Source organism: Amphiprion ocellaris, chromosome 8 (assembly GCF_022539595.1).
Source record: "Amphiprion ocellaris isolate individual 3 ecotype Okinawa chromosome 8, ASM2253959v1, whole genome shotgun sequence".
NCBI classification, from domain to species: domain Eukaryota; kingdom Metazoa; phylum Chordata; class Actinopteri; family Pomacentridae; genus Amphiprion; species Amphiprion ocellaris.
Genome location: NC_072773.1, coordinates 14,821,026 through 14,833,200, shown reverse-complemented (window position 1 = coordinate 14,833,200; position 12,175 = coordinate 14,821,026).

Sequence of the window (12,175 nt, the reverse complement as noted above, 5' to 3'; positions counted from 1 at the left end):
CTCAGACCACAACCAAAAAGTCTCGGTTTCACTGTGATGTTTGCCCACTTTTCCACTATTGTGTATGGCGTTAGCAGTAACAGAACACGTAAGAAAAACAAACATAACATTCTGGCCTGACGATTTAAAGTTGAAATATGTCCACTTTTTGTTTCATTACATCTGCTTAAGTTGGGCTTACGAGGAGCGCCTGAAGGCATCAACAGAGACACAGCATGTCCTGGCTCGTACATCAACTGGCAGTTAAATGACGCTGGCAAACCGTTTCTTGAAATAAGTAGGCAAAAAAAAAAAAAAAAAAAAAATACTAAGCCACCTAAAACTTCCACACGTCTGAACAATAGCCAAACAGACAGGTTATTTACACGCACACACGCACGCACACACACACACACACACACACAGACAAAATTTGTTTCATTGCTCTTTTAAATCGCTTACCTGTTGGATGTCAAATATCTAGTCCACGTTTTATTTTCAGTGCCACTACAAAGTGCTGATTGCACACTAAAAAGCTACAGGGGGAAAAGCCTCTCTTGTGCCCCAGTATGTGGCTGCAGTCCTGACCCACTTTCCTGCAATATGAGAGAACAGTTTTCTCATAACTATCCATCATTTTCTACTCATGCAGTGGTGGCTGAAGATTTGTAGTTTCAACAAATACAAAGAACAGGTACATTTGCAGCTGCTTAACTGTGGACATGACATGACAATTGTATTTTCTAGTGTTTTTTTTTTTGACTGCTTATGTAATGTCACCATGTGGGCATCTACACTTTTATAATTACAGTTTTGTCCCAGTTCTCCAAGTGATGGAAAGTAACTAAGTAAATTCACTCAAGATCTGAACTCACGTACAGGTCTGTAGTACTTGCACTAGTATTTTAATTTATGTTGCTCTGTACTCATAACATTTCAGTAAAATTACAGCAAATAAGAGCTAGCAGATTCTAATGAATGTATATATAAAAAGAGTAAAGTAAGTTGCATCTCAGTCAGCTATGGTGCTTCTGTGTTAATGCATCAGCAATTATGCTCCAATAGTTGCATCATTTTTGATTTGTTTCATACTACAACCAAAATCCCCCTTCTGAATAATGAATTTGACTAATTGGTCTTAGAGGCAGCTAATGCAGTATTAAGTTTTGTTGCTTTGAATCACAGCTCATTAAAAAAAGTCTCCTTTTTCAATATTATTTTTTCTTCCTCAACAAGATGAATTGCCAGCACATACAAACAAGGGCTTAACAATGTACTGTATTATTATAATGCATATCAGTGCTCCATTTTTTTCTTCAAAATATACACCACAATCTATACTTCTGATGCAGGATTGGACCTGATTAAAGTCTACAGACGTGGCAGAAGCTAGGGCTCTGAGGAAGTGCCAGGTCAGCGTGTGTGCAACACAACCGCTCATGCTGCCATATCAAAGAATGCTGTAATTACACACATGCCCATCATTACACCGACAACATGCAATACCTCCTGGGTTTCTTGGAAACACTTGAATGAGAGGGGCATGGTTGGGGATGGCTTGGCAAATTATGTGGTTGCTTGGGTCAATGTTAGCTTTTACCACACAACTCTCACCAGCAGATAGTTTACTGACCACCCACAGGACTCCATCTACACCCTGCTCGTCACTGACGAGTTTTCTGTAGCCTGAGAAGATGGAGTATCATCAGCGGCTCACTGGCTGGTACTGTGGGAAATGGCTGCTGCTTGGAAACAGGGAGCCTTTCAGTTCACCTGAGGTACTCGACCATGAGCCAGTGGAGGAAACTTGGGACCTTTATCATTTTGTTTCTACTAGTGCAGTGTTACAATATCACATGACGTTGTACGTTTGTCTCTGACGATGCTGCCTAGCAACAGGGGTTCCACCCACAGGAGCTAAAAGACGTAGAAACAATGGTCACCACCCATCTGATGTGTGTCAAACTCAACACTGCTCTGTTCCAGCAACATACCTGTCAAGTCTGAAACCGGTTAGACATAAAATTTTCAAAATATGCGAGGAACACACACAAACTCACTCACACATAGGCTTAATCTGAAAACATTCACTACTTACTATATAGTGAATTACAGCTACAATCTGTATCCTGCAGTCTAGTCCCACAATGCACTGGGGAAAGTAGTGTACACTACCCAAGGAAAAATGGTAGATAGGTGAGGGTGGCGAGACCACCACAACCAGTAGTATAAATGTAAGTCATTTTGAATCATACGTTAAAGGTAGTCTAACCAGTTTCTTAGTCTGGCAAAAAATAGTAAATTTCTTGTGTATGCACTATACTATTACAGCACACATCGTGGCTGGTGATCAGACTTGCTCATAGTAGCTAGCCCTCCTCTGTGCAGTAACTGCAACTTCCAGCAATGCTAAGTTGAGAGTAGATAGACTCCTTTTTTTTCTTTTTTGAAAAGAATTCATTAGCAGCGAAACATCCCACTTTCAGTTCACATGATATCATCTTGTAATGTTGTGTTGAAAGGATTGTGGCTTGGTGAGTCCTGCTCAGGCTGCCAAGAAGTGGAAGAACTTGAAAAACATTCATATAGTTAGACCTAATTTTATTTAACAATAGTTCTAAATAATGAAACTATAGATGAAAGATCATAGTTACTATTCTCAGTGTTGCATTTACCATTGGAAGTTAACATTTAATAAATTGAGCACAACTAATTTTTTATGGTAACAGTTTATAATGAGGATGCAAAGTCCGATGTAAACAACAGTTCAAGTTTACATTGACTCCTATAGCTCTTCATTTCCTGTGATAGAATGACTGATACATGTCTTTGTCACAAAAAAAAAAAAATCATGCATTTTGGTTCTGTCATAAATTTATCATAGGTCCTCTGGAAGTATATCAATATCTGCTGTGTCAAAATATACATACAGCAGTGGTAATATTTGATTAAATGTCCTTTGGCCATTTCCACTTCAATTATTACTTTTGGCAGCCTTCCACAAACCTCTGGTAATTTTTTTGGTTACATCTTTGACCACTACTTTTCAAAGAATTGGTGTAATTTGTTGGCTTTCTGACATGAACGTATTTCTTCAGCACAGTCCACAGATTCCTGATGAGGTTTAAGCCAAGACTATGGGGGAAGACAGTCTGATTTCTTGGCTGATGTAGCCACATCTTTTCCATTTTTGATGTGTGTATTGGGGCATGTTCTTGCTGGAACACCCTACTGTGTCTGAGACCCAACCTTCTGGTTGATGATTTTAGATTTTTCCCAAGAATGTGGAGGTAATCCTCCTTCTTCATATTTCCATTACTCTTTGCAAAGAACCAGTTCCAGAGGCACCTGAGCATAATACTACCACCACCATGCTTGAAGGTAGGTATGGTGCTCTCACTTTCTCTCAAAACATATTTTTAGTCATTGTGGCCAAACAGCTACATTTTTGTCTCATCTGACCACAAAATGTTCCTCCAGAAGATTTTTTCTTTGTCCGTGTGATCAGCCACAAACTTCAGTCGACTCTTGAGGTGCTGCTTCTAAAGAAACGGCTTCCTTGCCTCTCAGCCCATGGTGATGTAAAACACCCTTGTCTGATTTTTGGTGAATTTGTAGCTGCTTTGAATTGTACCTCTCAAGTAACTTCACTGATTTGTTCAAGTCAGTGATTGGCTTTTTCAGATCTGTGCTGAACTCCTAAGACTTTTCCATTATAGCATTTGTGGTTGAGTCTAATGACTGTATCGAATGGACCTTATTTAAATTGGCTCAGAGAGGTCAGCAGCTGTAGTCAATCATTATTACTCACAAGAATTTCAGAAGCCATGCCACTGTGAGTGAAATGTATTAGCTGTCTACATCACTAAATGTGATCATCCAAGTTGCTGTATGTATATTTTTGACCCATCACATTTTGTCGAGACCTATGATTTTTTTGTTGTTGAAAGAACTAAAATGTTTGGTTGCTTTTTTTTGTGACAAAGATGTATGTGTTTCAAATGTTCCATCATAGAAAATTGATAGTTATATTAATGATTGGAACCTCAAGCCTGCCATTATTATATACACAGTCTTCACAAGTGTAAGTACGTGTATTTCATTTACATACTTAAGTAAAGCTGAACTTTGGTTAAAAGCAGAACAGCATCTGTTGTCATAGAAAAATGAAGCTCCTTTAAGTTGAACAGCTACATAAAAAATGTAAATACAGTTACATAAATAAACTTTTATGCAGTTGAAATCCAGTTCAGTGTCAAAAACTGTATGAGATAACAGTGACTTAACATTCCTCAAGTGATCAGCTTAGTGTGAAGTAGTCAGGTTAAGTCATAGTAACTTGACAATTTAGTAGTAACCAACAGGAATTCATGTAATGCCATAAATCATCATGAAGTGTCACCTATCATACACACATGCCAAATGCCAAATCCAGTCAGGACAAATTGGGAACCAGTGCTGGTTTGGAACCTGCGGGTGTTTGTCACTTTTACTGTGACTATGAATAAAAGTACAGACTAACAGGTTTCCCTAGCAACCCAACCACACACTTTTGTAAGATTTCAAATGACTTCAATAACTGTTGGACTGATGCCACACTACAGGTCATACTGAAACTCAAAAAATCCCCCATATATTTAGATAATAAGCAGAACGGATGGATACATTTAGTGTGAAAAAGTGCAGACTGCCTCAGAAGGAAAATGTTGAGTAAAAGTCTAATTAAATAGACCTTGCTTTTTTCACAGGAGGCATATTGACTTGTCACACACAGGTGTAACCAACAACATTATTACATGTAATTGCTGCATTGCGGTAACTGCTGGAATGGACCCATCGTGAATGTTGTTAGTTCCACCTGTGCTTTTCATGCCATGACAAGCCAAAGTGTGTGGTGTGAAAAAAGAAAAGAATGTCATTCGGTTGGAGAGCAGTGATGAGTTCTTTGATGCTGGGAAGCCATCATGAACCACATCAGCAAGATTTACTTAGAGTTTCTAAGAGAAGTGTTTATGAACCTCTGCTGCAGTCTCCACAGTCGGAGTCTTAAACGGTGCATATAATCTGCACGAATCTTCTGCAGTTCAGCCTTTTCCTGGCTCGCAATTACCTTGTCAATGTGCAACGAGAACCACATGTAACACTGGCACTAACAACTTTTTAATTTTATTGCCTTGCTGATGTGTTAATATAGCAAACTATTTCCCTGGGATTCTACTCGCCACTTTTTTTTATTATCCTTAATTCCATCATGATTTACTTGTAATGTGAATAAAGCCCCTTTCCATAATAGCTAGTAACTAACAAGCTAGTCTATAGTTGTTTTTCACTTTGACACATACTAATGATCTATTAAATATTTCACAAATGGGACACACAGCTGACCAAGCCAAGCAGTAAAGGGGTTCAAACCACTGTGTCACTCAGACATTCAAAGACAGTAATGAAAGAGTCACTATAGTTGGTAATTCTGTCATTCATGAACACTAATTGCAGGTAAATTCATCCAAGCTGGAAGGGATCACAGTCTTTAAATTTATTTTAATTAGTGACTGATGGGATGGACTTAGGGAAAGTAAACGTTTGCAGTTGTCCTTCTAGTGTGTAAGACCTGCATTTAGTGGTTAACATCGTTACCATCCTTTGATCTGATCGTATGGTTTTCTGTTTGTGGAGCTGGGATGGGCTGGGATGACTGGCCTGGTGTGGAGACATCCCCTATAAAACTGGAAGACAATAATAGGGCAATGGAACACGCTGGCCAACATGAAGGCACATTTTCCGAGACATGATTTTATGTCAGTTTTTTAGTCTTGGAAAAGATTTAATCATAAGCCTGTCAGACCAGCCTATAATACAGACGCTGTATAATATCAGTTTGTTTCAGATGAGCATGCCTAAATGACATTAGCAAGACAGGCCAAGAGGTCGATTTGTAGTCGTCATCATGTAGTACTGTACACAGTCTGCTGACTCTGCTTCTTTGTTAACACCTTAGTTGATACTTAGACTAAATCTGATTTTGTAGACCTCCTGTCTCAAAGCACTTTACATCACTCAAATTATGAAAAAAGTATCTGAAAATGATCCAGTCCCTCAACCTTTTAACCTAAAGTGAGAACAAGGAAAAACTTCCACCAAAACCTCATAACATGAGCATCATGGCTTATGCTTTAAGGTTCACTATATACAGTAATGAGTATGTGTCTTTTAAATGCATACGAACAACCCACTAATCTAGGCAACATCAATACAACCAGAAGATTGCGCCTATGTACATGTTACATGTAAGGCTGCTCTGCTGCACATGTCAGCCTCATGGCCTGGGCTTAATCCCAACTGGGACCTTTGCTGTCATCTGCCTGCTCTCTTTTGATCTACGGTTCTCAATATAAAAATGCATGAAAAAAAGGAAGAAATTGAAGTTTGGAAATTCAAACATTCTATTCCATGTGTATTGTGATATCATCATCAGGTCTCTATATAAGGTCTCAGCTGTGCAGAGTCAGAGTTCAGTGTTTCAGCAGCTGACAAAACACCGTGAGGAAGAGAAACACACTGAAAACTGACACAGACAACATCTGCTCAGCGGAAAACTGCAATTCTAAACAAGATTTCTGTGATTCCACTCACTAAAAAAATGCCAGACTTTTGGGCAGGGAATCAGGACAACTGCGTGGAACAAAATATGCTGTGATGGGTAAACAAGAAGTTACTAAGATCTTATAAAGGGCATGACACATAGATTTACTGATGGTGTTGTTAATAGTGCAAGAGAATCCAATGGTGGCGGTGTCACATTCTGATAAGATCATCAAAGGCAAATGCATGATGACACTGGCAGAAATAGTCTTTAGAGTTTAGCAAGAAAGAAAGATAATTTAGGAAAAAGGACTGAAACATTGCCACAAATCTTCCTAGTTTGTGGCCCCATAGATTCATCTTGCAACCTCATTTGGGGCCCCAACCCACATGTTGGGAACTATTGCTGTGTGCTTTGACATTGGATCCCTTTTCTCTCTTTCTCTGCTCCATCTGAGGAGGCTGGTTAGTCACCCTTTAGGAGATTATTAGACTGTGAAAACACTTTTATTGAACCATTACATGCACCATGGAAAGCATGAATCGTTGTGTGTGTGTGTGTGCGCGCGTGTGTATGTGTGTGTGCCCACTCATTTCCTTTATGCCATTCTGAGTCTAATGGTACATGTTAAACACGGCAGCAGAAGAAATTAAGCTAACAGCTCCCTGGATGCTGCTACTAAGACGGCTTAGAAACTTTCTCCAGAACGTTTCATAAACTTGTGTTTAAAGCGCACCGATATCTGCCAAAGTAAAACGGACCAGCATTGCATATCGTAATAGGGTGTTGTAATTGCAAAAAATGCCAAAACACCTTCAATATGTGTCTGAAACTCAGCTGGAGAGGTGCGACACCGTCCCTTCACAGATCATGACGTCAACTGATGTTTCCTTGATGAAAGTGGAAATTTGTCACAAGGCAGACCAGGCCCTCTCTCTGAAGTGGTCAGCCGGGCCGAGATCTGAGGATTTATTTTGAAGGCCATCAGACCATTTGGTGACCATTTGTCCTCCTGCAGATTTGGGGCGAAAGTTGACTGAATGGAAACATGAACTACTGAATGTGCTCAGTGAGGACACAGACTTGTCCTGCGTTTGTTCGCCCTTTTAGATTTGTTGGGTAACAGAGTGTGCAGGTCACATACTGTTAAAATATTAGCTGACAGCCTGCTGCACGTTACATGTAAACATGTTTCAAAGTGACTCAAGAAATTTGATCGGAACAATTCGAACATCTAGATTTTAGTTTACCGATCTCGACTGAACAAGCCTGCTTCTTTAATGTTTCTTGGGATTGTTGGGTATAATATTTCCAACTCTACATACATACACCACATAATATGTTTCCTTTTCTCTACCACTGTCTGGATCTCCATTCTGTCCTTGTAATATGTTACTGAGGGATCAGCATAGGTTCTCTTCAATGTTTTAAACGTAAGCGATATCAAGTTAAAGTCAAGTTGAAGCAAATATGCGGACAGATCCGCACAGGGCTGAACGACTTAATCGATTTGTTAAAATAATTTCTTGGCCCCTCAGAGGCAGCATAACAATACATAAAAAATTAATACTATTCCATCCAGCAAACAACAGGCACTAATTGGAGTATATATTTTTTTGGCTACTGGGTGAATGTGGACTCTGCTGTTCTCTCTGTTTTGAGAAATATGGGGCTATTTATCAATCAGTGTTCTGCCATGGAAAGCGTAAAATAGGTTCATCAGAGCTTTGTTGCTGCAAACAGCTGTCTGTTGCATCTGGAAGCAGCACAGCTGAGAGCAAGGAGAGTGAACCGAAATAGAAAAGCTGCAGACTGTAAAACCAAAACAGTGTGCTGCAGGTTGATAGGTGAGGGAAACTTCGGATCTGGGTAATAATTCTCTGTGGGTTCAACATGATGAATAAGACCCTTTAATATAGTCATTAGAAACATTGTTAACGTAAAATATTCACTAGAGCAGCTTTAAATAAAAGTCCTTATATCCCATCAAGTCAAACTGTCATATACGTTACAAAACTGCTTCACAATATGTACAGCAAAGAACAACTTGTGTATATAGATGGATAAGGAAAAACTCCCCAATTTTGCCATTTAACAAAGAGAAAGTCCAATTACTGTCTGGTCAAGTTACATTAAATCAAACATTAAATATTTTCACTTCATCATTTTATCCTCTTCAATTTTTGTGGGAAGTTTTCTCATGATTAGCATATGAGGTCACGGTCACCTTTGATCTTTCACAATCAAATTCTAATCAGTTAACTCTTGAGTCTAAGGCCTTGTCCACACGTAGCAGGGTCTTTGTAAAACCGAATATCCTGCCCCCTCCGTCTAGAAAAAAACTTACGTACACACCACCTCGTTTTTAGAAAAAAACTTCATCCACACCTAACCGCATAAGTGCGTTTTTAAGCACATTCATAAGCATGCCGGACCTTTAGGTGGCAGTAGTTCCCCAAATCTTATCCAATCAGAGTAAGAATAACCGTCCTTAACGTTGTCCTTCGCCTGTGTTGTTGAATGTGGAGCAGTATCTGGGCTTGTAAAAACAAGCAAGTAAAAAGCGCCTGTACAAGAAACAGCGGCCAAAACCTTGTGAGAGCATCCATACTGTTACCGAATGTAAACACAGGTCGCATATGTGACGTAAGAACATATTTTGTCGCAGGTGGTGACGTTTCGAAACGCAAAACCCCGGTTACTGATGTCCACATGCAGACGCATAAAACGGAGAATTCACAAATCTTCACTTTGGTCGGAGTTTTTAAAAAGAATCGTTTTTGATGACGTAAATCTGCGTTTTCGTGTGGATGACAGGCCGAATCGTAGAAAAATATCTTCGTTTTGTGAGATACCCGGCTACGTGTGGACAAGGCCTAAATGGACCTTTCTGCTAGATGTAACGAAATTCCCCCCAGCCATTCCTGCATTATCATGTTCACAGGAACGGGGTGGGCGTGAGGTCAGAATGGACTCGACCTTTGGCCATCAAATTCTAATTGGTTCAACCTCGGGTTTAAGTGAATGTTTGCTAGGGCTGGCTGATATAGCTGCACATTTTATCATCATAAAATGTTTAACTCTAGTTGATGTTAAAATATTCTCAGCATTTTTAACGAGACATTTTAAATCAAAAATAAAACAGAAGAGGAAGGTTTCATGTGAATTTAACCACATTTTTGGAATTGAATCACTAACTTAGTCATCGAGGCACACAGCAAATCATTTTAATATTCAATAATAATAATAATAATAATAATAATTATAATTTTTTTGTATTGTATTTCATTTGTATGAAAAGTCATATACAAATAAAATCTGATGGATTGATTGTAAAACAAACAAACTGCATACATAAATATAAATAAATGAGAATGAAGGAAAAATTTTACATTGATACATATTAAATGACAGGCCACCTGTAGTACGTTAACACTTAAACCAGGGGTGGGCAATTAATTTTCATACGGGGCCACATGAGAAATTTTGATGGTTGTTAAGGGCCGGACCAGTAAAAGTAAAAGCTCTGCTCAATATATATCTCAATAAAAACAGTAAATGAAGCAATACAATGATATAATGAAAATGTGGAACACAGAACACAACTATTTAATGAAAGATTTTGTTTTTTCATTCAAACTATGATTGCTGCCTATTGAGTTGTAGATATTTACTATCATAAAGACATACTTAAAATGTGAAACTGACTTCCCAAGTGCTTTAATTACTTTTCAGCAATCACTGTTTTTACGAATGAAGTAAGTAAGCCATCACTCAGAATTTATTCTAAAACAATATGAACATCAGCTGGCAGAGATTTAACTTAAACAGAGGGGGTATGGGGAACAGCGTCATGGGTGTTTTTTGACCGTGAAACTGGCCCGTTGGCTGCATCCTCCACCAGGGGGAGGACTAGTGCACCTCAGGAGGCCTGTATGGAGCGACAGAGGGCAAAGGGGCTCCATTATTCAGGTATGATACACTGTTTATGATCCAGGGAAGGAGCATGCGTGGCATTTGTTCATGCAACTGAATTTTGCCTTTTTGTCATGTGCTGTCACTTTGACTGGCAGTTCACACCTAATGCATTTCAGTGACGCTATCAAACATCTCACCAAGCAACTTCCTTGCTGCTGTTGATGAAATGTCTATTGTTGGTACATATTGCTATTGTTTTGTTGTCAGGGCCTAATATGTTTTACAAATTTAAGGACACACCCTCCAGATTTTGCTGTCATATCATGTTCACTATAATACAGCAGATAGATGCAGACAATGCTTTAAAGGCTGGAGGGAAAACCAAAATACACAATACCCCGTCCAAGCTCAGTTTACTTGTAGAGTCAGCAAAACACTGACCCATTTTAAAAGGAGGGGATATACTGTATATACAAAGAAAGCAGCATAGCATGTTTGTTAGGACAAGGAAGTAGAACTTTTTCACAGAATAAACCTGCTGTTTATCTTGGCTAGAAGAAGATTTTTCAGTGTTAATGTTCTGTGAACACAGCCCAGTACAGCTGAGTGGTGCTCAGCATGCGGCGAGGGCGGCTACAATAAGCCAGTGTTGAGTTTCACAGACAGTTTTTGATGTCAGGAAATGACTTCAGTTGGTCCATCCTGTCTGAAGCGCAGGCATGGGGCCCGACCTGCTCCCTGTAATGTGTCATCCTGAAAACTTCATTAAAGAGAAGCCATCAGCCAGCTAAAAGGCTGACAATTTGCCGTGCTTCTCAGCACATGGTTAAAGGTGAACACTAATTGCATACATCACACAGTGCTGCACCATGTGAGTCTAATCTGACACAGTTATTCCCCACCAATTTCACCTGTTAATTCCACAGCAGTTGAATGAAGGAAATTAAGTAGTAAAGTTAAAGTTCAGTTAAACTTTTCTGTTCTTAAATGATCCCTGAGGAAGGGTTTAAAACCATAAATTCTGAACTGAAATTCGATTGAATATAAACATTGGACAAAACAAAACAAACAAAAGAAGTTGAGGGCCATGGGATCTTGTCCAATTGTGGCAAGCAGATCAAATGGTAAGACTTTGTAAACTTGCAACTTCTTAATTTCCACTTTGCTACAAAATAAGAGCACCATTTTATGCTTTAATTGTGAACACTGGCATGCCCAACATTGAGGATACCCTAGGAAAAACCCAGAACTTGCTAGAGGAGTTATCTGTCCTGAGAAATGCATTGGGATTCCCCAAGTGGAGCTGGAAAACACTGCTGGGAACAGGGAAGTCTGGAATGTCCTGCTTAGCCTGCTGCCGCCATGACCTGATCCCAGATAAGCAGAAGAAAACACTTGAATGAATGGAGAATATAAACATAATTCCTAATGACATTTTGCTGCCCTGTCTGCAGCTTTGTATACCAAAGGCAGGGTGTGACAGTCATTTCTAAGTATTGCCATTCCCGTCTACCCCAGCAGCAACTGTCAAGATTGTTATGTTTACCACCTTTAATGTGGTAGGTGAGTATTGTGCGACCTGATTGGACAGATTGGTCCTACTTCACATTGTGCATTAAATGTCATCAGGGCCTCTCAACCCTGTCAGTGAAGAGAACTGGTCTGGTTTAACTTCATGCTAGACATCCACACAGA